The following is a 24664-nucleotide window of genomic DNA, read 5'->3' as shown; positions in this document are numbered from 1 at the left end:
TATTTTTTACCTTTTGGGAAATGGGAACTAACACATAGTGAGTTTTAACACACTAGCTCTTTTTTTCTTTTTTAAACACATAGGCACCACACCCAGCTTAGAGCCCAATGCAGGGCTCAAACCCACGACCCTGAGCTCAAGCAAGACCAGAGCTGAGATCAAGAGTCAAATGCTTAACTGATGGAGCTACCCAGGCACCCCTAACATACTAGCTCTTTTATTTTTAAGATTGATTATTTATTTATTTATTTATTTAAGAGAGAGAGACACACACACAGCGAGAGAGGGGACAGAAGCAGAGGGAGTGGGAGAGGGAGCAGCAGACTCCTACTGAGCAGGGAGCCGGATGTGGGGCTCGATCCCAGGACCCTGGGATCATGACCTGAGCCGAAGGCAGAGGCTTAGTGACTGAGCCACCCAGACGCCCCCATACTAGCTCTTTTAAACTGCCTGAGAATTCTGTGCAGTGACTCTTCCAACTTCCACTTTAGATATAAAGAAACTGAGGTTCAAAGAAGTTGTGTAACTTGTCCAAAATTATACAGATCCTAAGTGATGGGAATGAGAGTCTAGCCTTCATTTTTCCCTCTTTATTTCTTATAACCTCAGAACAGAGGGTAAGTTAGAAGCAAGCCGGGTGTTCCTCATGCTACAGGATACAAGCCTCGCTTTCTTTAGTTAACGGTACAGTGGTCTTCCCACAGCACCGCGCATGGATTGCACCTCCTTCCCACTAACAGCTGCAGAGCATCTGGATGAACCACAGAGGATTTCACTGCTCCCCTACTGCTGGACACTTCGGCTGCTTCCCAGCGTTTCAGGAAAGTCCTGCAGTGTCCATATCCGTATCCGCATCTACATCCAGACAGAACAGACACACACACGGATAGAGATACGCAGTGATACTGACTAAGGTCACATACAAAGATACCTCATACGTTTGTGACTAGCTCTACAAAGTAAATTACTGGAATTGGAATCCTTTTCTCAAGGATAGGTCTATTTTAAATTTGGAAAGCTACTGCCAGATTGTCTCCTAAAGCTGTTGGACCGACTCACAGTCCCCACTAAGTGAATGCCTGCTCCACAACAACCTCATCAACAATACGTAGGGTTACTATTCTGCCATCTTCGCCAGACCAAGTAAAAACTTGACATTTCATTATAATTTTATTTGCATTTGATACTATTATTATTGGTTGTTTATTGGTTACTTGAGCTTTGTCTTCTATAATTTGACTGTTATTGTCTTTTGCCCATTTGGGACAGGGGAGCAGCCCTTGATGTATCCCATATACTGAAAATCTCAACTGAGATGAAGTCAAGAGATAATGCACATGATGGCAAAAGGAACCTCAAACAGGGTCTCTGATCCGAAGAAACATAGCGGTCTCTCAGATGCTCTGGTTACTGGGAATGTGTTTGGCCCAGAGCCTTCACCTGATGGCCTCAAGAAGAACAGACAACAGTGCACAAACCAGGAGGGCTAGACAAAGAGCATTTTAGGGGGGATTCCCCCCAGTACGGGGCAGTAGTTCCTGCATGTCACCTTGCTTCCTTAAACTCCACACCCGGGAGGTCTCCAGGTCAGGAGCCCCTGCCCCGCCGCAGCTCCAGGGAGTGCAGTCCTGGTGTGGGAGACAACCGCAGAAGAAGGCCACCACAGACAAGAGCCGAAGAGAAAGCTGCAGGAAGAAAGAATTCTGTGAAGATTGGGTACTCAGAACTCAGTGAGGAACCTGGTACACAGACTCCAAAACACGTGTCCAAAAATGTGCCTGCTTCTTCCCACTGAGAATTGTTGTCCAGAGTTGGAAACAGGGAGAAGGGAAAGAAGATTAAAATGAAGGGAACGCCTTCGCATACGGAGAACAAAAAGGATTATGTGGATCCCACTCTGGTAGGTAAGGTCAAGCCATTTACTTGTTAGAAAGACAAGTTCCTGGGCTGCAACCTGACGCACAGGTATCAGAATCTCTAGGGGAAGTCCTAGAAAGCTGTATGCTTGACTGTATGCGCCCCAGGCGACGCACACCAGAAGGGAAGCTAGGGAATTACTGCCAGAGAACAGTGGTTCTCCACACAAGCTGCCCAGCAGAATACCCTAGGAAGGTTCCAAACAAAAGCCCTGAGCCCCACACAGAAGGATTCGCATTTATTGGTCCGGTATGAGGGCCAGGCACCAGTTTTTGTTGGTGGTGGTGTTTCGTGTTGTTTGTTTTTAGCTCTCTTGGTAATCCTACTGGGTAGCCCATGTTGAGAATCCCTGGCTAGTTCCTTGGTCTCCAGAATCATGTGGGATGCTAGAACACCAATTCTACCATCCAGCCGAATCAAGATGCAGACTCACAGTCTTCAACTCTGAAAGCTGAGGGTATGACTGGGGAGGGACCTGGGAATAGTCACAGTTACAATATCCAGTGGGAGCACAGATTTACTTGACCTGCAGGTTAGGATCCTCTCCCAGGAAGACAAGTTCCCATCATGTGTTAAGACAAGGAGATGGGATGCTAGGAAGCAGTAGCTTTCCAGAACTGTGTGTGTGTGTGTGTGTGCGCGCGCGCGTGCGCACGCCTCCTATGGAATTAGTGCCAAATTGATGTACCTTCCTACCAGGCACCCTTCCAGAAGATTCTATTTGAGTGTGGGTCTTCCCATATCTCCTCCCTGACTATGAGGGCTTAAAAGAGGTGGGCTGGCACTAGGATCGTCACTAATCATCGTGCTGTAGAACAGAGGCAAATTCCCTTGCTGGATACTGCTGCAGCTTCTTCCTGTGAACAGCACAAAGCATGTAGAGGCCTCAGACTTCCCACATTGTCAAGGGCCCAGACCCTAAACCACTGGCCTTGACCAATGTCATGCACCATCGCCCACTTGCTCCCCGATTCCATTTCTCAAGTGTCTCACCTCTCCTCTTAGACTTGACCCTGACCCTCCCAATGCCATGGGGATTAGTGTTTCATCACACGAATTTGGGTGGCGAGGGGGTTGGGGGGGTGGGGGTAAAGGAACATAAACATTGAGTCCACTGCAGCTCCTCTGGCTGGAAGTAACAGAAATACATGAGAAAAGTCACTGGAAAACTGCTAGGATATCAGGGACTTGACAGAGGTTTTGGGTATCCAGTCCTCGGCAAGGACAGGGACCAGGATGATTTGGGGTCTCCCAGCAGTGGGTGTGTGTACCTTCCCTTTGGAGCAGTGACCCCCAAAATGGTGGTATGTGCACACCCTTGGGAGTGACAACTCCATCCCTTGAGATTCAGGAAGAAAAATTCCTGTTCCTATTTAGTATCATCTCACTTTAACTTTTTCCTATTTCTTTCTGCTTTATAATAAACATAACAGTATGGTATTTGTGCAATTTATAAATAAATAACTACACACCCACTGGGGTATATGATCCAGAAATTTCTATTACAAAAAAGAGTATGCTATATAGGTCCTTCCTTCTCAAAACTGGTCTAAGAATCAGCAGCACAGGCAACACCTGGCACTTGCTAGAAATACAGAAGCTCAGGCCCTGCCCCAGACCCACCTAGCTAGACCTGCACTTGCACAAGACCCTGGTTAACTGACATGCAAGGGTGAGAAGTGCTGCTTTAGGGCATTACCCTGAATCGAGTGTGCCCTTTGACCTCTATCCATAGAAAATTCCAAAATCCCAGAGGAAAAAGCTGACTGGTCGAGCTCAGGTCACGTGTCCACCCCTGAACCTATCAGCTATTGCTGGTAGGGGGTGAGGATCACTGGGAGGGAACATGGTTGCAAAGAGCCACTTCTGTGGACAGAATAGGCCATCTAGGGAAGTCCAGGAGGGAGGTGTCCACAACACAGATGCTTGGTAAGTGTCTGGTCTGTCAGGATGTGCCCGGTCCCTACAAGCAGGATTCAGGTGCCTGGGCCCCTACACAAACCAAATGCCAAGCTGGTATTAAGCAACTGAACCTGGCCTCACGGGAACTTTGACCTTGCTATTGATCGTGGAGCTCAGTTTTCTTTTACAGAGACTACCGAACCAGCTGAGCCCCGGCTAGGACTGGGGGGCGGGGGGTGGTCACAAGCCACCCGCTGTGTCCTGCATATAATCTAAGTAATATGCTCTGCCCTGGTCTCTTCCATTCATAAAAAAATTTAGGCCATGAGTATTTAAAGCACTAGTGTCAGTGGCTCAGAAGCACCATGCTTGGGACAGCAGGACTTCATTCCCCGGTCCTTTCTCTCGGGGGTCACCAGTGGGGTGCCCCGACCCACCATGACCTCATGCAGCAGACCACCAGTGGCAGCCACCTTGCAGATCTGCCATCCTCTCTCCCCGTGTGGCTCCCATACGTCCATATCTGGCATCTACAGAGATGCTTGAAGGGGTCTCCCCACCCCACACCATTCTTAACATGTCATTTCCACAGCTCTGTCAGCTCCTCGACGCAACCCCTGACTTCAGAATGGCAGGTTTCTCTTCCCTCCATCCTCTTCCTTTCTCGGGCCGCCTTCCCCACCAAACTCCCTGGGGTGTGAATGGACTTAGATGGCAGCATGGCGGACGGATGGCGTGGTTAAGGAGAGACTGAGCGTTTTCTTCACCAGCATCCGCTAGTAAAGATGCCCAATTACAAGTATAACCGTATTATTTTCTTATCACTCATGTAATGTGCTTTTCTTAAATTGATCTGTGTTCCTTCTAAAGTACCATGGCAACTACTCCTGCAGTTTGGTCCCCGGATTGTGTGAGCTGGTGGAAATGAACATGGCACGTAGGGATGGCCGGGGCAGAGCCAGGACGTTGCCGAGGTCCAGTGGGAGGGACCCGTGGGCTGTCACTCCCAAGCCAGGCAGGGAGGCCACCTGACGCAGGCATGACTTGGGAATCACTGCTGCCATATCATCACACTGCTCACGTCTCTGGTTTGGCTGTTTGCATCGGACATCATTGCTTTATTTGTTCTAAGTAAATACTCAGCAATGCTCAGCTCACCAGCTTCTGCGACCGCATTGTTTTCCACCGCCCTCCAACGTGCATCTCTCAGAAAGGTGGACACACGGGCACATCTGCTTTATCAAATGGAGGCAATCTGCGCGCTGAGACCAGTCTAGAGCCATGGCCTCCTCTTCACTGGCTTTCTCTTTAGGCAAGCAGCCAGGTCAGAAAGGCCAAGAGACCCTCCCACACATGGACTTGGTTCGCCACGTGGAATTAGCTCCATTCAGAAGAATGCGCCTTCCCCAATCCAGTGGTGTCCCTCAGGCAGCGACCCCACTCCCACAGTCCTACACCTCCTCCCACTTACTGTAGCTTTCCAGCTGGTACCTCCCAATGGCCAAGAGGCCTCCCTCCTGATGTAGGGCGAACACGGTTTTATAGGGAGACTTCGAGGAGCCAAATTTATCTGCAAAGGACTGTATTTAAAAATTGAGTTCCCTGCCAAGGTTCCTCCCTGACAGCAAAGAAAAAAATATTTGAGAAATGGGCCAGCCAAGGGACTCACAGTTAATGCAGAGTGTCAACCTCTGAACTCCTAGATGTACGCACTACAATAAGAAACTGATTCTTTCCAGTTGGTTCAATGGCCCAACAGACAGGGCAATGAATATGCTTTCACATGTGTCTTTCCTCCCATCAAGGTTGCTAAAGAGAGACTTTCTAGCTACTAAGAATTTCTGCCTTCATGCTGTCTAGGGGCCTATAATTAGCATAATTATTCCTGAGGTTCTGCATTGCAGGATGGACCAAGCTTCAGAGCAGCCTGGAAGGTGAGGGGTTCTATCTGCAAGAACCACGCCTCTAGAGGATGGTAACACTGACCCAGCACCTAACAGCCATTTTTCCTACAGATATAGTTTAATATAGTTAGAACAAATGATGGATAAGCATTATCTATTTTACTTGGGGATAAGTATTATATATTGGTTAATGCTTAACCCCTCATGGCTTTTCTCCCTTCTATGAGAAGTTAATTAGGAAAAGTCCATCCTCCCCTTCCCAGCCCCCACGCCATAATGAGCTTTCCAACGGCTGTCTCCAAATTAGCTTTTACTGATGAAGGGACTCGTAATCTACTTTCATTTGATCCACTACCTCAGGTGAAATAAAACTCTGGGGGAAAAAAGAAAAGAGAAGACCTTTTGCACCAGAATTATTTAAAACTTCACAAATTATTCACATCAGCTAACTAAGAAGTAGTTCAGCCTAGCCTACCATCTAAAGAGATGACCTCAGTACTTCCTGAAAACAATGACTATTTTATAGGATACCTTCTCTCAAAATATCTGCTAACTTTATTTTTAAAACACTATAGGCTTGGATCTTCTGTCCATGATCTTACCTGGAAAGCAACCCAGACTGAGTGTACTTTCTCTTCTACCGGTCACCATTACACATTCTTCCACCTAATGGAAAAACAAAATAATTTACAATTCATCTTGGTCCTTGATCACGTGGAGAGGAGATGGCTACAAAACAGTGCAAACACAACATCCGTCCACTCATTCAACAAGCTTGAGTGGAGGCCTGCAAAGGGTCAAAGTCCTGGGAACAAAGATGGAAAAAACTGGTCCTGACTACAGAAAAGTGATTTCAAACACCAGGAGCAATTATTAAAAATACAGATTCCAGGACACCTGGGTGGCTCAGTTGGTTAAGCGTCTGCCTTTCGCTCAGGTCATGATCTCGGGGTCCTGGGATGGAGCCCCACATCAGGCTCCTCACTCAGCATGGAGTACGCTTCTCTCTCTGCCCCTTCCCCTGCTCATAGTCTCTCTCTCTCTCTCTCTCTCTCTCTCTCAAATAAATAAAATCTTAAATAAAAATACGGATTCCAGGGGCACCTGGGTGGCTTAGTCAGTTAAGCACCTGCCTTGGGCTTAGGTTGTGATCCCAGGGTCCTGGGATCGAGCCCCACATCAGACTCCCTGCTCAGCGGAGAGTCTTCTTCTCCCTCTCCCTCTGCCTCTCCCCTCCCCCCCACTCATGTATGCTGCCTCTCACTATGCTCTCTCTAATAAATAAATAAAACCTTTAAAAAATATATGGATTCCAGATTCTCACCTCAGGCTTCCTGGGTGAGTCAGATTCTCTAGAGGTGGGGTCCCCCAAAAGATGTTTTAACGAACGCCCTAGTGCCTCAGCCACAGCCAGCGTTGGCCATCTGTACGATGGGAGAACTCCTATTGATAGGGGATGCCAGGAAAAAACCAGCTCGGGACAGTGGCACAGATCCCATGGTAGCACTTCCGACAAGGGTCTCTGCAAGTGGGCTTATCGGTCAGGGTCCGGTCAGAAGGCAGAAGCCATACCTGCCTGGAGAGGGGTTGGGGGGCAGTGGAGGATTTAGGATAAAGAATGTTAAAGAGGTATAAAGTGGGAAACCAGGAAAAAGAGAACTCCAAGGTATTACAGAGACAGCTCCTGCCGGAAGCAGCTACCATCGCTCCAGTTGGGGCAACAAGGGAAAAGGCTGGAATGGTTAAAGCTCAGCAGCCCAGAGGAAGGCCTGCTGGTTCTGGAACCCAGTCCTCTTCGAGGGGGATGCTGGCCAGCTGGGGATGGATTCTCCCATCAGACTGGTTCTGTGAAAAAGCTACAGACGGGATCCCAGGCAGAGAAGTATGGTTAAGGAAATGTGCAAGGGGGCCAGAAGAAGTCAGTCTGACCATCCTCTTGCAGCCTCTCCGTCTCCCTCTAGTGCCCTCTATGCAGAGAGCCTAAATTGGAGCAGCTGACACCACAAAAACGCAGCAGCCAAGTCCAGGTCCCAGCACCACAAAGCTCAGTAGAGAGGGCTGGGTTTGGAGCTGAGAGACAATTTAACAACCACACAGTGGATGAAGGAAGAGAGAGGGATTTACTCTGTAGGCATCGTGCTACTTTACAAATGGTATTATATTTAATTCTCACAACCGCATGAGGATGAAACACAGAGAGGTTAATTCACCCATGAAAGGTCACACAGCAAGTAAGGGGTAGAACCGGGGAAGTCCCTATTAATTCCATGTGATCTGGCTCCCGGGACTCTCTCAAGGGACCCCAATTGGGTGTCATTCTTCCTTCCACAATTCTTTCCCCTGGAACTGGCTATCATTCCACTTCCCCTTCCAGATGGGCTGTGTGTGCCCCAGATATAATTTAGTTCTGTGAGAGGTAAGTTTTCTTTTTCTGATTTTCTGAATTTACTAGCATTTCCATGGAACTGGGGTGTCACCGACAACTGTCCCAACTAGACGGATGAGGAGGGCAGTCTCAAGCTGGAAGTGGCAGGACCCCCTCCAGCGCACCACTACTCCATCAGTATCCTAGATCCCACCCCCAGGGCCTTCTCCTGGGGTGCTGTGGAGGGGCGAGTGGGACAAGGTTCACATGGTGCCTACTACGGAGACAGGAAACCTCTGGTAAGGACAGGCCATGCCTCTGGGTACATCAGACAAGCTGCTAGATGCCCACACAAAGAGCCAATGGGAGTGACGAGAGTCCCTGGACCCAGCAAAAGGAAGTGACCAGCTCCAGTGGAGGCTGGGCTAACTCACCCTTCACTCACTGGCTTAGAATTCAGCTCTGGACCTTACTGGCTCACTTCTCATGTTTCTCCTCCTCTGTAAAAGCAAATTTAAAAACCTTTTCCTAGCCCCACATCCTCCTCCAGGCTTCACAGCCCCCAGAAGACCCTTCAAAAAGTTGTCTACTTTTACAGTATTCCCTCTTCACCTTTCACCCACTCTGATCTGGCTTCTGTCCCCACTTCTCCACAGAAACAGTTCTTACTAAGGTGACAGATAACCTACTGGCTCATAAATGCAATGGGCCTTTCGTAATCCTTCTATCACTTGACTTCCAGCCAACCTTTGGCACTGCTGACCGTGGTTTCCATTCTGAACCATTCTCGCCCGTTGGCTTCCAAGACTCGAATGTAGATACACGTCCATTCTACCTTCTAGCTCAGCCTCATCGAGAGTTCTTTGATCCCAAACAACAAAACCCAACTCTGAGGTAATATCAACTTATCAGGAGGCTCTGAACTAGTTCACGGTATGCCTTTGACTCGTAATAGCTCTGATTCTTCACGGCTCCCTGTGCCCACACTCTTTGTAATGTGACTTTGTACCTCCTCCCACTCCTGTAACTTGCTATGACCAACTAGACATCAGCAGCTGTGACACCAGGAGAGGCTTGAAAAAACATGGCCGCTTCCCACTGTCTCCCTCGTCCCTCTGTCTTTACCTTGAAAACGTGTCCTGCTAACTTGTAGAAGGATGAGACATGTTGGATACAATTGAGTCACCCCATTTGTCCCACTGAGGTCACCCTGGAACTCACTCAGTTCCCAGATGACCCCGCAGACATAGAAGCATCCATCCAGGACCGCCCATTGTTTCGTGGACCTTCAGCCTCCCGTATATCCAGGAGGGAACCTAACAGAGACCGGAAGACCATCTACGTGACCCAGATTCATGAGCTCAAGAAATGCTTAGCGTTCTAAGTCACTGAACTTTGGGATGGTTCGTCAACTAGCCTGGCAGGGCTGCAGTGACAAAACACCATAGATGGGTGGCTTATACGACAGAAATGTATTTTCTCACAATTCTGGAGGAGAGAAGTCCAAGATCAAGGTGTCAGCCAGTGTGGCTTCTTCTGAGGCCTCTCCTTGGCTTGTACGTGACCACAGATGGCTGTGTCCCCACATGGTCTTTTCCGTGGGTGTGTGCACGGGGACCGATTCTCTGTGTGCCCAAATTTCCACTTGTGAGGATACCGTTCAGGCTGGAGGAGGATCCACTCTAATGATCTCATTTTAACTTACTCAACTCTTGAAAGGCCCTGTCTCCTCATATGGTCACATTCTGAGGTTCTGGGGCTTAGGATCTGAACCTATGAATTTGGGGAAGACACGATTTGTCACAATTTGTCACACAGCGTTCTTATGGCAATAAATATCTGATAAATACGATCAAAGGCAAAGCTGCAGAACTCCCGACAGGACAGGGAAAGGCAACACTAAGGATCCCCAGGATAAGATCTGCACACGGTCTCTTCAAGCTGCTGCTCTCAGGTGAACCAGCTTTTTTTTTTCTTCTGTTTTCTTTCTGGGTGGGAAGAAAAGGGTGGGGAGCTTCCCCTGTGCCATTCTCAACAGTTAGGTTGCAGAGAAAGAATCTGATTGGCCCTGCCCTGCCCTGCCCTGTACCCTCCTCCTGCACCTTGATTGACATCTCCACCAAAACTACGTGGGGTGGCAGAGGGATTAGAGCCCTAAGGTGACACTGAAGCACGGTTGCCAAAAATGCAAAAATGGAGCATGACTCCAGGGTAGGCGGGAGCAACATTACACAACCAACACTACAAACTCTGGCTCTTCTTCCGGGCTCTGTAACGGTCCACCTGTTCCACGAGCCAGCACAGGAGGAGCGCTGGCCCACGCCAGTTGACAGACGGAGCCCCCAGAAGCTCCCTGGACGAAGCTAGCGGGCTGGAACTGAACAGGGATTAATGTGAAGGCCTGCACGTGAGTGCAAGGGAAGTAACAGCCGGTGGAGGACAAGATGAGAGTGTCGACGCTTAGTGGTCGCTTGTGCGGAGTGGAGAACACCAGATGCTTGGGAAAAGCCAATAATGGGAGGTCTGGCCAGCGATGCAGGGCTGACGCAAGGCTCAAAGAAAGAGTGAAGGAACAGTGCCTGTCCCTGACAATGCCTGGGGTTCTGTGTGGCTCGCTTGGAGGAAGAGCAGCCTGACTGAGCGCCTGCCACACACCAGGCACTGTTGTAGGTGCTTCACCGGGATCACCTGAGTTAATCAGCACAAGCACACAGGGCTGGTATTGCCATTTTACAGATGAGGTGAGTGAGGTGGGGAGAGGTTAAGTCACTGGTCCAAGGTCACACAGCTTTAATGGAGCCCGATGTGAACCCAAGCGCTCTGACTCCAGGGCCTGTGCTCAGAGCTGCCGGCGAGGCTGGCTCCCGGGAAGTGAGACACTGACACTCTGCTCGCAGGTGCGGGACGGGAGGCAACAGCGCCTGCCGTGTCCTACAGCCATGCTAGGGCCTTTAAGATGCACTAACTTACTCCCTTCTGGAAGATAAGCATTGCAGTCCCCATTTGAAACATGAGCCTCGACAGGAAAAGAAAGGAAAAGCCGGCTGTCTGAAGGAGTCTGGATGAGTAGCTGAAGGACCTGTCCATGCCCACTGGAAGGAAACAGAGATCGGGGTACAGTTAGGAGCAGGGAAATACTCGAGGGTTGTCAGGATTCAATTTGTTCCGTTCTGCCTTAAGAGGATGGAGTTAGGGCAACACGCAGAGTTTAGAGCAACGTCATTTTGTCTCAAAGTTATACAGGTCTTTCTGACATAGTTTATTAATACTTATATCATCCTACATATAATAGTATAAATATTATGCCACTCACTAAGCATTTAGTATGTGCTGAGAACGGCACTGTCGTTATACACAATGTCATCTGAATGATAAAACCGCAGCACTTACTCTAAGCCAGGCTCTGAGCCACAGCTCTGAACGGTGGACACCATTACTCCCATTCTATAAATGATAAAGTGAGCCACAGAGAGGTTAGTAAATGGATCCAAGGTCACACAGCCAGGAGGAGGAACAGGATTCCCGCAGCCCGTCTCCAGGCCACTGTCCCCCTAGGCAGCAGTGAGGAATCCCGGGCTCATCTCTGGGGAACGCCAGAAGTCCATCAACAAGTGTGCGACTGTCCCAGCTCAAATCTGAGGCTCCTGCCACCCTGAGAATCCACAGACCAGGAGCACAGACCCGGGTAAGAGCAGATAGAGCCCCCACACCAAGGGCCTGTGCAGCCGTCCCCCACCCCCGGTTGCAAGGCCAGGATGCTCCCCGCTGTGGGCCCTGCTGAGACCAGAGTGCATGTGTTTTATTAAAAGGAAGTGTTTACCCGGCCTCCTCCTGGCAGAGCTGCAGCGGCAGTTTATTAGGACTTCATTTGGAGTGTAAATTGTTGCTGGTTTATAAAAAGGCTCTGCAGAGCAGCTCCGCCGGGATGGCCCCAATCCGCAGCGCAGGGCATGTGAGGCTTTAACTAAATCATTGATTTCCCTCCGGAAGGAGCAGCCCAGATATGAGCCACTCATTTCGCTGCTTAGTGGCTGTCTTCTTGCACCTGGAGGGCAAAGGTGGCAAGACTCCCTCCTCCCTCCATCTCTGTAGGCGCAGGCACACTCGGGCACACGCATATGCACACACACACCGCTAAGCTAACTTCTCTGCGGGCCTGGGACATTCTCGTACACTGGTCCTAAAAGGCCCTCAGAGGCCAGGAGATTCTGAAGAAAACCTGACTTTGAGCGGCATTTGAGAGCTCATTGCCCGTTGACCTTGTGTTCAGTTACAATACCTGATCCATCTCTAAAGTCAGACAGATTTGGGCCCAAATCTCACTTGGATAACCTTGATCTTGGGATGTCAGATCGACCAAATAAAAATACAGAACACACAGCTAAATTTGAATTCCAGATAAACAATGAATAATTGTTTTGGAATAAGTATGGGACCTGCTTGTCTGAAAATTTACATTTAACTGGGCGTCCTACCTTCTGGCAACACTCTCCTGGGCAGAGGACTGACCTTCCCTCGCTAAACCTAAATCTCGCGATTCTTCTGAGACTCGTGCACAGCAAAGCCTGTAAAGTGTCCAACGTCATGGCTAATGCACTGTTACTGCTCAGTAAATGTTATCTGCTATCTACACGCTGTATAACCCAATCTGCAGCCTACTGTGGCCACCTGTGTACATCACCACCTTGGGATTCACCATAAGACTGGTCCCTCTGAATCCTTGTGCTGCTAATGCCCAGGAAATTCCTGGAAAGAGGAGGTGGACGCTAGGAATGGACACTAATTAACTTAACTGATCATCAATTTAACAGTTGCAAAAAAACGAGGAGCCAGGGAGTGAGAAATCAATGATCCTGGGAATATTTATCCAAAAAGCAAGATTCCCAACTTTTTTTTTTTTTTTTAAGAAGACTACACACCCAGCACAGGGCTAGAACTCACAACCCTGAGATCAAAAGCTGGACACTCCACGAGCTGAGCCAACCAGGTGCCCCAAGATTCCCAACTTTTTTTAAAGAAACTTTTATTTATTTGAGGGAGAGAGAGAGGGTGGTGGAGGAGAAAGAGAGGGAAAAGCAGACTCCATGCTGAGTGCCAAGCCCGATGTGAGGCTCCATGCCATGAGTCCAACCAAGATAATAACCTGAGCTAAAGTCAAGAGTCAGCTGTTTAACCGACTGAGCCACAGAGTACCCCAAGATTGCCAACTTTTAAGAAGAAAGAGCAAAAAATTAAGAAGTCAGGAAACGACAGGTGTCTGCGAGGATGCAGAGAAAGGGGAACCCTCCTACACTGTTGGTGGGAATGCAAGCTGGTTCAGGCACTCTGGAAAACAGTATGGAGGTTCCTCAAAAAGTTGAAAATAGAGCTACCCTACGACCCAGCAGTCGCACTACTGGGTATTTACCCCAAAGATACAAATGCTGTGATCCAAAGGGGCAGCTGCACCCCAATGTTTATAGCAGCAATGTCCACAATAGCCAAACTGGAAAGAGCCTAGATGTCCATCAACAGATGAATGGATAAAGAAGATGTGGTATATGTATACAATGGAATATTACGAAACCATTAAAGAAATCCTGCCATTTGCAATGACCTGGATGGAACTAGAGGGTATTATGCTGAGCAAAATAAGTCAATCAGAGATAGACAATTATCATATGATCTCCCTGATATGAGGAATTTGAGAAACAAGCAGAGGATCATGGGGGAATAGAGGAAAAATGAAACAAGACAAAACCAGAGAGAAAGAGATGAACCATAAGAGACTCAATCTCAGGAAACAGAATGAGGGTGGCTGAAGTGGAGGAGAGAAGGGATAGGGTGGGTGGTGATGGACACTGGTGAGGGTATGTGTTATGGTGAGCTCTGTGACTTGTGTAAGACTGATGAATCACGGACCTGTACCTCTGAAACAAATAATACATTATATTTTAATTAAAAAAGAGAAAGAGCAAGATTGTCCAGGGACATGTACTGATAGTGTCCCAGTTAAGATAAGCACACCGGAGACAACTCACTGTGGTTTCAAATTCTGACTCGTCCTCTGTGGTTCTCAGTCTGCTCCTTTGTAAAATGGAGGTAATAACAGTACCTACCCCAAAAGATTTGTGAATGTTCCTATGTGTAAAATACTTATAGTCCCAGGCATGTGGAACTTGGTATGTTTTAAGAGTAGCTATTATTTATGCCAGCCCTAGTCCTGTGGAAATTGACAGGACAGCAGGGAGCACAGGAAAAGGTGGGTCCTGTGGAAGACAGGGAGGATACCGCTGCTGCTTGCCCACCCTCCAGGCCAGAGCAGGGATGGCCCACCTGTGCCCTCAGAGGAAAACAGATGGCCTCCAGGAGGCCTGGAGAAGGAACACAGTCTGCAGAGAGGCAGGCCCACGACGCTTACGGATACCTGACATATTTGTCTACTGTCTACCTCCTCCTACCAGAATGTGACTCAGGGACAGTAGAAATGCTTGAATTCTTCTTTACCAGACTATCCTGGAGAACACCCGGCATGTAACAGTCAGTTGTCCAGAAAGGACAATGTAGAAGGGAAGTTGAGGGAGATTCTGTATTTTGTCATTTTCCTTCCTTCCTTCCCTTCTCCGTGCCCCCATCCCTCACTCCCTTATTTCCTTCCTCTAAGTTGTAAGATGCTCCTGCATTTGAGGCCATAGGAAAAGAGCCAATGAAGGAGGAGAGATAGAAAATAACAAAGAAGCACACCCTGCAGAGGTGGTGGGAAGGGACGGAGCCCTCCCTCATGTCTCGGGTAAGCTCGCTCACCCAGCAAATCCCTCTCCTACACCTACTGTCATGTTAGGACTGAGTGCCCGCTCTCACCCACCTCCCTCTGCAGGGAGGGTTCGAAAACACCCCTCGGCCACCAAAAGAATGAAGCTTACCTTTATGTTGTGATTTAGAAAGTCGTCCCAACATATATTAAGTTGGGAGAATGTTGAGAGGATTGTATTTTCTCAATAATGCAGGTGCACACGTGTGTGTGTCTTCATATCACATAGAACATTCCAACGACGATGCAAAAAAGAAACTGCTCATAGCGGTTGCTCCTCAGGGAGAGAAGTGGGAAGGGGAGGTTTCTGGAATGGAAGTGAGCTAATTTTGCATTGTATACCATTTTGTTTTATCGGCTATTTGGCCATATACACTAATTACTGTTTTCATGTTTAAAGTAGTATTAAAAATATTTGGGGACCAACCAAAAATATTTTTACATTCTTTCCTAATTATCTAACAACACATTCTGGGAAACGATTCCTGGGATTCCGTCATTCAGATATAACCACTGCTAACATTTTAGTGGATATTCTATTATTTCCAATGTACATAACCTCTTTTTACCCCACCAGATACTGGTGTTTTGTATCCTCAGTGTTTTTTGTGTTTTTTTTTAATATTTAACCATCTGTTGGGGGCAGTTGCTCACATCATTAAAATAGATTTCTGATTACAATGGCCATGGTAGAGCTATCCCCTACTGTATTTAATCAGACACATTTTTGGACATTAGGTTATCCTGAGTCTTCTAGTCATTATAAATAACACTGTAATAAACATCTTGTAGCTACTCCTTAGATTACTTCCTTAATGAAAATTCTTTGATATGAAATTGCTGAAAGGCTAGATGTGTCTATTTTAATCCATATAAACACAGAGAAAAATGTTTATGCTATATTCAGAGAAAGGCAAGATATAAAATAGTGTGACTCACTTCTGCACAGCCATATGTGGGTGTGTATGTGGGTGTATGTATATACACACACACACAAAACACAGTTCATATACATACTTACATCAGTATGATTTAAAGACTGAGAAGATATATACCAAGAAGTTAATCCTTTGCTCGGGGTAGGAGGGTGGGATCTGGGGTAATTTTTTACTTTCTTATTCCTGTTCCTTCTAAAATGGATACTGTGGTGGGATCTGGGGTAATTTTTTACTTTCTTATTCCTGTTCCTTCTAAAGTGGCTACTGTGGTGCCCCCTCACCTCTGCTCTCTGCTCCAGCACCAAACTACTCCGGCCCCCAGTTCTAGACACTTTTCAGAACTTATCCTCATCTGAAGGAGTAGCCTCACCCACAGTCACACCTGCACTTCTAGTGGACGTCGGCAGCCAACGACTGGTCCATGCTGGCATGCAAAGGCCTGGTCTCTTGATCCCAGCTCTCGACCCCCCACAGGATCAGCTAGGACCTTGGTTGTGATTGTATCACAGCCTCATTTCTCTCCCTCTGGCAGGTCCTGCTTTCCAGGTAAGCCAACACACAACATCTAAAATGAACACTTCCTTTCAATATATTAAAAAAAATCCTTAGAAAATGTCTTGCTTTTTTTGTCCTAGATGATTTTCTACTATAAAAAGTTGTCCGCTCTCCAAAGTGACCAACGAAATGCACTATGATATCTGCTCCCCTGGGTCATGTGGTGGTGGTGGGTAGGGGAAGGCACTGAAGGCAATTAATCTATTAGATTTTTTTGTCTTCCAATAAATCCCCTTCCAGCGGTGCCTGACGCTGGCCAGCAGACATTTCCATAACCCACTTGCCACCTTACGTGTGTTAAATGACTTCTTATTGTCCTAAACTTGGAGATTTTAATCTCATCTATTAAGCCAGCAGGCCCAGTAATTCCCTGAATGCATTTTTATTGACTTTGTAAATCAGACTTCCCCACGTCAGGGACTGTGACCAGGAGAGAGGTGTTTATCTGTGAAATTGGCTGGACACAGACCATTGACTGTGATGATAACCAGTGATTTGTGGGGCCAGACAGACAAGCCACATGCACTAAGCAGATTAAAATATAACAAAACAAAAAGGTTCTATTACCAGGAATACTGGCAAAGGGCAGCAGGATGTTTGTGATAAAAGATAGAAAACAAACTAATTCCAAGTCTGGAAGGAAGCCCAAAACAGCGCTTTGCTCCCTCTTCACTGAGCGAAAGAGAAAAGTGTGGGGCTGCTAAACACAGCTAAGTAAACCAATTTCTGAAAGCCCTTTAGCAAAAGTCAAAGAAAGCTTGGCATTTGCCCCGCCGGGGCCCATATTCATGATGTTGTGCACACTTGCCTGCCTCTTATAGGAGGTAAGGCTTACAAAAGGTGCAGTGATGACCTTAAACAGCTTCTAAGAGGAAAGCGGTTCTGGTGGCCTTAATCCCCCTGAGGATGAAATCTAAACTGTCTGGCCTCTGCCTACTGCTCTGACTCTATCCTTCATCAGTGGTCTCTAGCCCCACTGCCTTCTTGCTCTCAATCCAGCACCAACACTTCCTGCCCTCAGGGCCTTTGCACTTGCTGTTCCTTCTGCCTGTAATGCTCTTAGTCAAACACTTCCAAGTCCAGCTTATCCATTTGACTCAGGTCTCTGGACAGATGTCACCTCTTCACAGATGCTCCCCTGGTCACTCAAATCTGCAATGCACCCTGTCCCACCACTCTCAATTTCTCCATTAGCTAGTGTTTCTATTCACGGTATTTACTGTGAACTGTCATCATATTATTTATTCATTTATTTTTTTAATAAATTTTTGTGGAGGATCTACAATAAGCCAGGCATCATGCTGAGTACTGGTTCTTATACAGATCATATGATATATATATATAATCCACTATCAAATTTAAGGTGTCGCTTAGCAACAGTGTCCGTAGTTACTGGAAAGAGTTAGGTGTAAGTTTCTCTTCTATAGTAAACCGGGAGATTATTATTTTGTGACCAAATTCTAGCCAATGGGATGCGCACTTACATGATGTGTACATTTTTCAAGAGTCAGTCCAGTGTTGGCCAGTAGAAATAAAACGTGAGCCACATACATAATTTCAAATTTTCTAGAAGGCATATTTTTAAACATTTATTTATTGATTTGAGAGAGAGAGAATACAAGTCGGTGGGGCAGACTCCTCGGTGAGCATGGAGCCTGATACAGGGCTCGATCCCAGGACCCGGACATCATGACGTGAGCTGAAACCAAGAGTTGTTTTTTGGTGTTTTTTTTTTTTTTAAGATTTTTATTTATTTATTTGACAGACAGAGATCACAAGTAGGCAGAGAAGCAGGCAGAGAGAGAGAGTGGGAAGCAAGCTCCCTGCCGAGTAGAGAGCCCGATGCAGGACTCAATCCCAGGATGCTGGGATCATGACCTGAACCAAAGGCAGAGGTTTTAACCCACTGAGCCACCCAGGCACCCCAGAGTTGGTTTTTAATTTAAGTTTAAACTAAGTAAAATTAAATACAAAACTCACTTCCTCAGTTTCACTAGTCACAGCTCAGGTGCTCGATGGCCACACAGGGCTAACAGCTACCATGATCGATCCTAGAAAGGACAGGCATGACTGCCCTGTACCTTCCCTCCTCCCACTAACTGGGAGGCGGTTAACAATCGGAAGTCCAACTTGGACCACAGATGGAAGCCACATGTTAGTGTTGGCAAAACCACCCTTCCAACCTGTAGATGGTTGGTGAGAAAGAGAGAAAGCCTCTGTATTTTTAGGCCCCTTTTGTTGCAACAGCTGAGCCTAACTAATACATCCGTGGAGAATTTCCAGTACCTCCCGGTCCTAGCTTCATTTCTAAAACATTTATTATTATTAATAATACCATCAGTACTAGTATGTCTCAGCTTATATTTTCCTTGGGGCATTACATCAAGCATCCTTCACTATCTCAGCTTGTTATGTCAGCAAACTTTCAACTTTGGACTCCAGTGGGAGCTCAGGGTGGGCAGAGACTGCCTGGCTCAGGCTCCACCACTCTGAGGGTTAAGTGTATGCACTGACTTGACCGGGCCTCAAGATGCCCACACATTTGGTCAAGCATTATTCTGAGTGTGATATTTGGCAAGGGTGTTTCTGGATGAGATGAACATCTGAATGAGTAGACTGTCCTCCCTAATGTTGGTGGGCCTCATCCAATCAGTTGAAGGGCTGGACAGAACAAAAGGGCTGACTACAGAGGGAATTCCTTCTGCTTGCCTGACCAGGAGCTGGGACACTGGTTCTTTCCTCTCTTCAGACTCTGAAACATTAGCTCTTCCCGGGTTTCATGCCTCCCAGCAGCATCACCTTTACCAGGTCTCCACCTTACTGACTGATGATAGGGACTTGTCAGCCTCTGTAATCATGTCAGTCGGTTATTCATTATAATAAACCAATCTCTGTCTCTCTGAGACAGGGTTCCATTCCCTCTTGCTTCATCTGGAAGACAAGTCTCTTCATTATACGTTGTATCTCTACTTCTTTGACCTTTTCCCTCTGGAGAGGAGAGGGAGATGAGGGAGAGAGAGTGGGGAGATGGGGAAGAAGAGGGAGGGAGGGAGAGAGAAAGGGAGATCCTACTGGTTCTGTTTCTCAGGAGAACACTGACCAATGCAACCACTAACTGGCTGTGTCACCTCTGTGCCTCAGTTTCCTCGGCTGAAAAACGGGAGAAATGATCATCCCCCACTAACTGTCAGCTATTCTTGCTATCTTATCACCATGACACAAGGACTGTGGCACACTGCTGGGGGCGGGGACTCCCCCACACCAGCACGTATGGGGGGCATTTCACACGTAAGGTCTCCAGCTGTGTTTGGTCCTCAGCGCACAGGGCAAGGCCTAACCCCTCCCTCTCTTGCTCCCCTCAGCAGCTGGTGTGCTTCGGACCCACATTACCACCTCCTTTTGGCCCGTAAGTTAGCTGGATCCTCTTAGACTCAACCCTGCCCTCCATTTCAGAGAGAAAGGATGGCTTCCAGGCATGAACTTGTTAATTAATTTTGTTTCATCTGTTTGTGCTTTTGATCCTACGCTCTCTCCCTCCTCAGGGACACTCGCTCCACATTAACTCTTCTCTCTGTCCTGGACTGCCAGCCTCAGAACTCATGCCTGGGGCCATCTGAGTGTTAAAAGCCTCTCTCTGTCCAGCCTCTTCCTAGCACACCCTTGTCCACTCTCCGTCCTAGGACTCCTCATAAACATGGCCTCTGCCCCTACCATTTCACATACTGCCTAGCGCTCCCTCCAGAAGAGCTAAGGAAAGGGAACGAGCCAGGCAGGTTGCTGGGGAAGAAGATTCCAGACAGAGGCTCCCAGGTGTAAGTGTGCTTGGCTTGGCTGAGGAACATCAAGGCCCGTGCGGAGAGTGAGCACGGGGGGTGGGGGCAAGGGACCAGGGGCTGAAGCTGGGCCCACACGGGGAGGGGAGTTGGCTTTGGCTCTGAATGAAGTGCGGAGCCACTGAAGGCAGTCAAGCAGAGGAGTCACGTCTAACCACCTACATCTGAAAAGGCTCCTTTTGCAGAGAAGCGAGAGCCAACACAGGAGACCCATCAGAAGGCAGGTCCAATAACCCAAGCTGGACTAGAGGCGGCTCAACTGGAAAGGACACGTCAGGAGCAGCGGGAGACGCTGTCCCACTCCGACTGTTTGGAAGACAGAGCCACGAGAACGTAAAGGGGCTTCGGGGGTGCATTACATTACAGGAGAGAGGGAGGCACGAAGGATGTCCCCAAGCTTTGTCCTTTCTCACCTGCCACGTGCCCTGCCCTCGGCTACCTGTCCTCCCTTCCAGGGCTGTCATGGGTCTCCGGTTTAGAATTTTGGCCTAAACCTGTTCCCCAAATTAACAAGGTAAGTACATAAAATAATTATAGCAGGAAGATGTGAGAGAGATGTAGCGAAAAGTGAGTCGAATTCCTGTCCACCGTAGCTGGCAGTCAGCAGGGAGTGCACATGTTCATAGCAGAACAGCTGTTTTTGCGTGTCTGTTTAGCTGTAATATGGAGGTGACTGCCAGAAGAAACAGTTTAAAAGGGTTAAGATTGGTTGCTGCTGAGAATCAGGATTTCAAGCGGGAAGCTGCAGGGCAAGAATACTGTTTTCCATTGAAAGCGATTTTGTGCTGTTTCTTTGTCTCCTGCTCTGTTGTTAAAGCGATGAGCGTGTGGTCTTCCAAGCTAGCATTCTTCAGCACAAGACGTATTATATCCTCTTGTGTTCAACTGGTGGTTACATTTCTTTCTTTGTTTGGGTTTTAAAAATTCCCTGTATTGGCATTATAATGTTGATCTTGCCATAAATTTTTTAAAGAGCTTCAGCAAAACAGAAATGTTTTAGCTCCCCAATGGCACTGCCTGTGAACACCGTTTGTAAGCTTGTTTCCCACAACATTTCGAATGAAAGAGCTTAGTATTTCAGATCAAGTGAGCTGTTTACATGTTTGGGGTCTCTCTGACATAGACTGCGGCATGTGTGTCTGACAGCTATAACGTGAAGGCCATCACAGAGAGCTAATTGGCACGGTTTCCAATTTTTAAGCTGCTTATGAAATATCCATGCAAAACAAAATCAATCTTGGCTGGCTCCACGTTGTCTAAAGTCCAAGGCATGGAATAAGTGGCTTTTGTAATCTGGACCTAATCTCTCTTTCCTACGTCACTCTCTGCAAGCCCTGTCTCCCCTTGGTGCCCTCCTCCTGCCCACCTCCTCACTCTGAGTATTCAGCACTCTGGACAGCACTTCCTCGCCTCTGTGACTCTGTCTGTGCGGGTTCCTCCTCCAGGTGATCTCACCTTTCAAGGACTAACTTGAACGTGACCTGATCAGGGACATGTCTTTCTACTGCTAGACCTACTGCCACTGCCCCCTGTGTTGGTTGGTTCCCTAAGCTTTTCTTCTATCAGGCTTAAGAGCCTTGGGACAGACTCTTGGGGACTGCCACCGAACTACTCCATCTCTGAAGGCTGCCGGAGTGGGAAGCTCCGAGCTCCCCTCTCTGTGCTCCCCCGGCAGGCAAGCGCTCTCCCTCCCGCACTGCACACATCTTCATGAGACATCTCTGCTTCCATCAGAAATGCCCTAGTGGGCCCAGTGCCAGAGACACAAACTAATAGGAAGAGACATCCGTAAAAGAAATGACAACAGTGTCATGGGTGCTTGAAAAGAACATGTACAGTGTGATGGGAGAATGTAAGTAAGGATGACTGAATGGGGGAGCAGAGAGAGCTAAAAGGAAGTGATATTTGTACTGGTACCTCAACTCTGTGTAGCAGTTTGACAGGAAGGGGGGTTATGGAAGAAGGAGTGTGTCCCAGCGGACATGACGGCACGTGCAGGAGTCCAGGAGGGCTGGGGATGGAGTCAGTGGACTGCAGTGCCACAGGCATGAGGGAGCAGGGGACAGCAAAAGACACAGGGCTACCCAGAGCCAGCTCATCGAAGGCCTGGCGAGTCAGCTCCCTGGAAAGGGGGGCTGGACTTTGTTCTAAAGCAACAGGGAGGGGCATCTGGGTGACTCAGTGGGTTGAGCGGCAGACTTCATGGCAGACTTCCGCTCAGCTCATGATCTCAGCATCCTGGGATCAAGCCACTCCTCGAGCCCCATGTCAAACTCCACACTCAGGAGGAGTCTCCTTCTTTCTCTCCCTCTGCCCCTTCCCCTGCTTGTGCTCTCTCTCACTCACTCTCTTAAATAAATATCTTTTTTAAAAATTTAAAAAATAACACAAGAGGGAGCGGTGGACAGGTTTTAAGCAGTTGGGGAGGGGCCCAACATGACCAAAGCAATGCTTCTTCATTCCTCTTTGCTTTTTTTTAAAAGGGTTATACTGTTGGGGCACCTGGGTGGCTCAGCTGGTTAAGCATCCGGTCTTGGGTTCAGCTCAGGTGATGATCTCAGGGTCTTGAGATCGAGACCCAATCGGACTCTGTTCAGCAAAAAGTACTTGAGATTCTCTCCCTCTCCCACTCTGCCCTTCCCTTTGCTTGTGCTCTCTCTAAAATAAAATCTTTTTTAAAAAGGGTTTTACTTTAATTCCACATGAAAATAAGAAACAAAAAAAATAAATATGAAGATTTTTCAAGTTGTAAAATCTTATAGGATGTACAGACATGTTTCCGGGCCTGTATGTTTTTCTGACATCCTTATGGGTATTCATGTTTATCTGATTTTAACATTTATTTATTTGAGAGAGACAGAGAGGGACAGAGCAGGGGAGAAGGGCAGAAGGAGAGACAGAAACCCAAGCAGACTCTCCACTGCATCCAGAGCCCAATGAGGGGCTTGATCTAATGACCCTGATATCATGACCTGAGCCAAAACCAAGAGTCAGGCACTCAAACTGACTGTGCCACTCTGGCACCCCTATTTTTTTTAAGATTTTAAATTTAGGGGCACCTGGGTGGCTCAGTGGGTTAAAGCTTCTGCCTTCAGCTCAGGTCATGATCCCAAGGTCCTGGGATCGAACCCTGCATCGGGCTCCCTGCTTGGCAGGGGAGCCTGCTTCCCCCGCCCCTGCCTGCTCCTCTGCCTACTTGTGATCTCTGTCTGTCAAATAAATAAATAAAATCTTTTTTTAAAAAAGATTTTTAATTTATTCATTTATTTTAAAGAGAGAGAGAGAGAGTGCATGTGCAAGCTGGGACAGGGACAGAGGGAGAGGGAGAGAGAGAATCCCATGCAGACTCCCTGATGAGCACGGAGCCCAATGCAGGGCTTGATCTCACAATCCTAAGATCACAACCTGAGCCAAAACCAAGAGTCTGACACTCAACTGACTGAGCCACCCAGACACCTTGTACTCGTGTTTATTAATAATTTTAATTATAAGGTAACATGTAGATATTGCAATGGAGATTTTTATAAATTTTAAAAATTGTGCTGTGACATTAATTATAGGTATTATAACAGGAAACACAGAAAAGACAAATACAAGAGTCACCCCAGGGCTCGCCAGGAGACCAGAGATAACCACCGTTTTCCTGGGCACAGATGCACAGAGCCACATAAACCCACACTAGCCACCTGACATCGCTCAGGGCTCCGTGCGTAACTCACTGTGCAGTCTACTTTTGTCACTTCACAAATATCCTCATCATCATTTTGTCATTAAGCATGTTATTCAAAAACTTCATGCGGGGAATGTTCACGTAGAATTCTATTGTGGTTTTCTATTACTCACGTAGTAATTCTCAATTCAGAAACCACAGGAAAAATGAAAAGTCTCAAACATAAAAGTCAGTCGTCACCAGGTAACCAGTTTAAGTGAATGTCCTTGGCATCTCTTATTTCTTATATACCTGTTAATTTCTAAGAAAAACTCGGGTTTGTTTTCTGGGTCTTTTTTGTTTTGTTTTGTTTTGTTTTTTAGAATGGGAAAGAAAAATACATTTGTCTTAGAAATAAACATTGCACTTGTCATTTGGGAGCCGCTTTTCCTTTAGCAACGTGACGTGCATGTGTTTCCAGGTTTGATAAGTATCTCTATGCAGAGCTGGAAGATGCTGGATGTCTACCCTCCACTTTCATCAAGAGCCAGCCTTACCAGACCTCTCTTGTCGCTCTCAACCTCAAGAGCTCTCACTGCTAGTTCTCAGGGTTGGAACAGGCAGGAAAAAATGCTCCTTTGTTTTAAGCTGCATCTCAAGAACTCCAGCGTGGATTCCTGGTTCCCTCAGCCCTGCAAAATGCTAGTGATCTCCCCATGAATCTCCTGGTGAAACCGGAGCGATGCCCCTCCTGGGAACACCGTGCTTCTCCCTCCCCTCGATGTCCATTTACGTTCACTCATTTTTTTCA

General features: G+C 47.4%; 1 long non-coding RNA gene across 1 annotated transcript in view; it reads right to left on the bottom strand.

Moving 5' to 3' along the window:
- LOC123933957 overlaps positions 1-24664 on the bottom strand; it is a 129885-nt gene that overhangs the window by 19279 nt on the left and 85942 nt on the right. Inside the window, exon 4 of the long non-coding RNA XR_006816713.1 lies at positions 6326-6389. This is a non-coding gene — a long non-coding RNA (uncharacterized LOC123933957). The remainder of the gene's footprint in view (positions 1-6325; positions 6390-24664) is intronic.

This window comes from Meles meles, chromosome 21, assembly GCF_922984935.1.
Source record: "Meles meles chromosome 21, mMelMel3.1 paternal haplotype, whole genome shotgun sequence".
NCBI classification, from domain to species: Eukaryota; Metazoa; Chordata; class Mammalia; order Carnivora; family Mustelidae; genus Meles; species Meles meles.
This window is presented reverse-complemented; position numbering and strand designations above follow the sequence as displayed.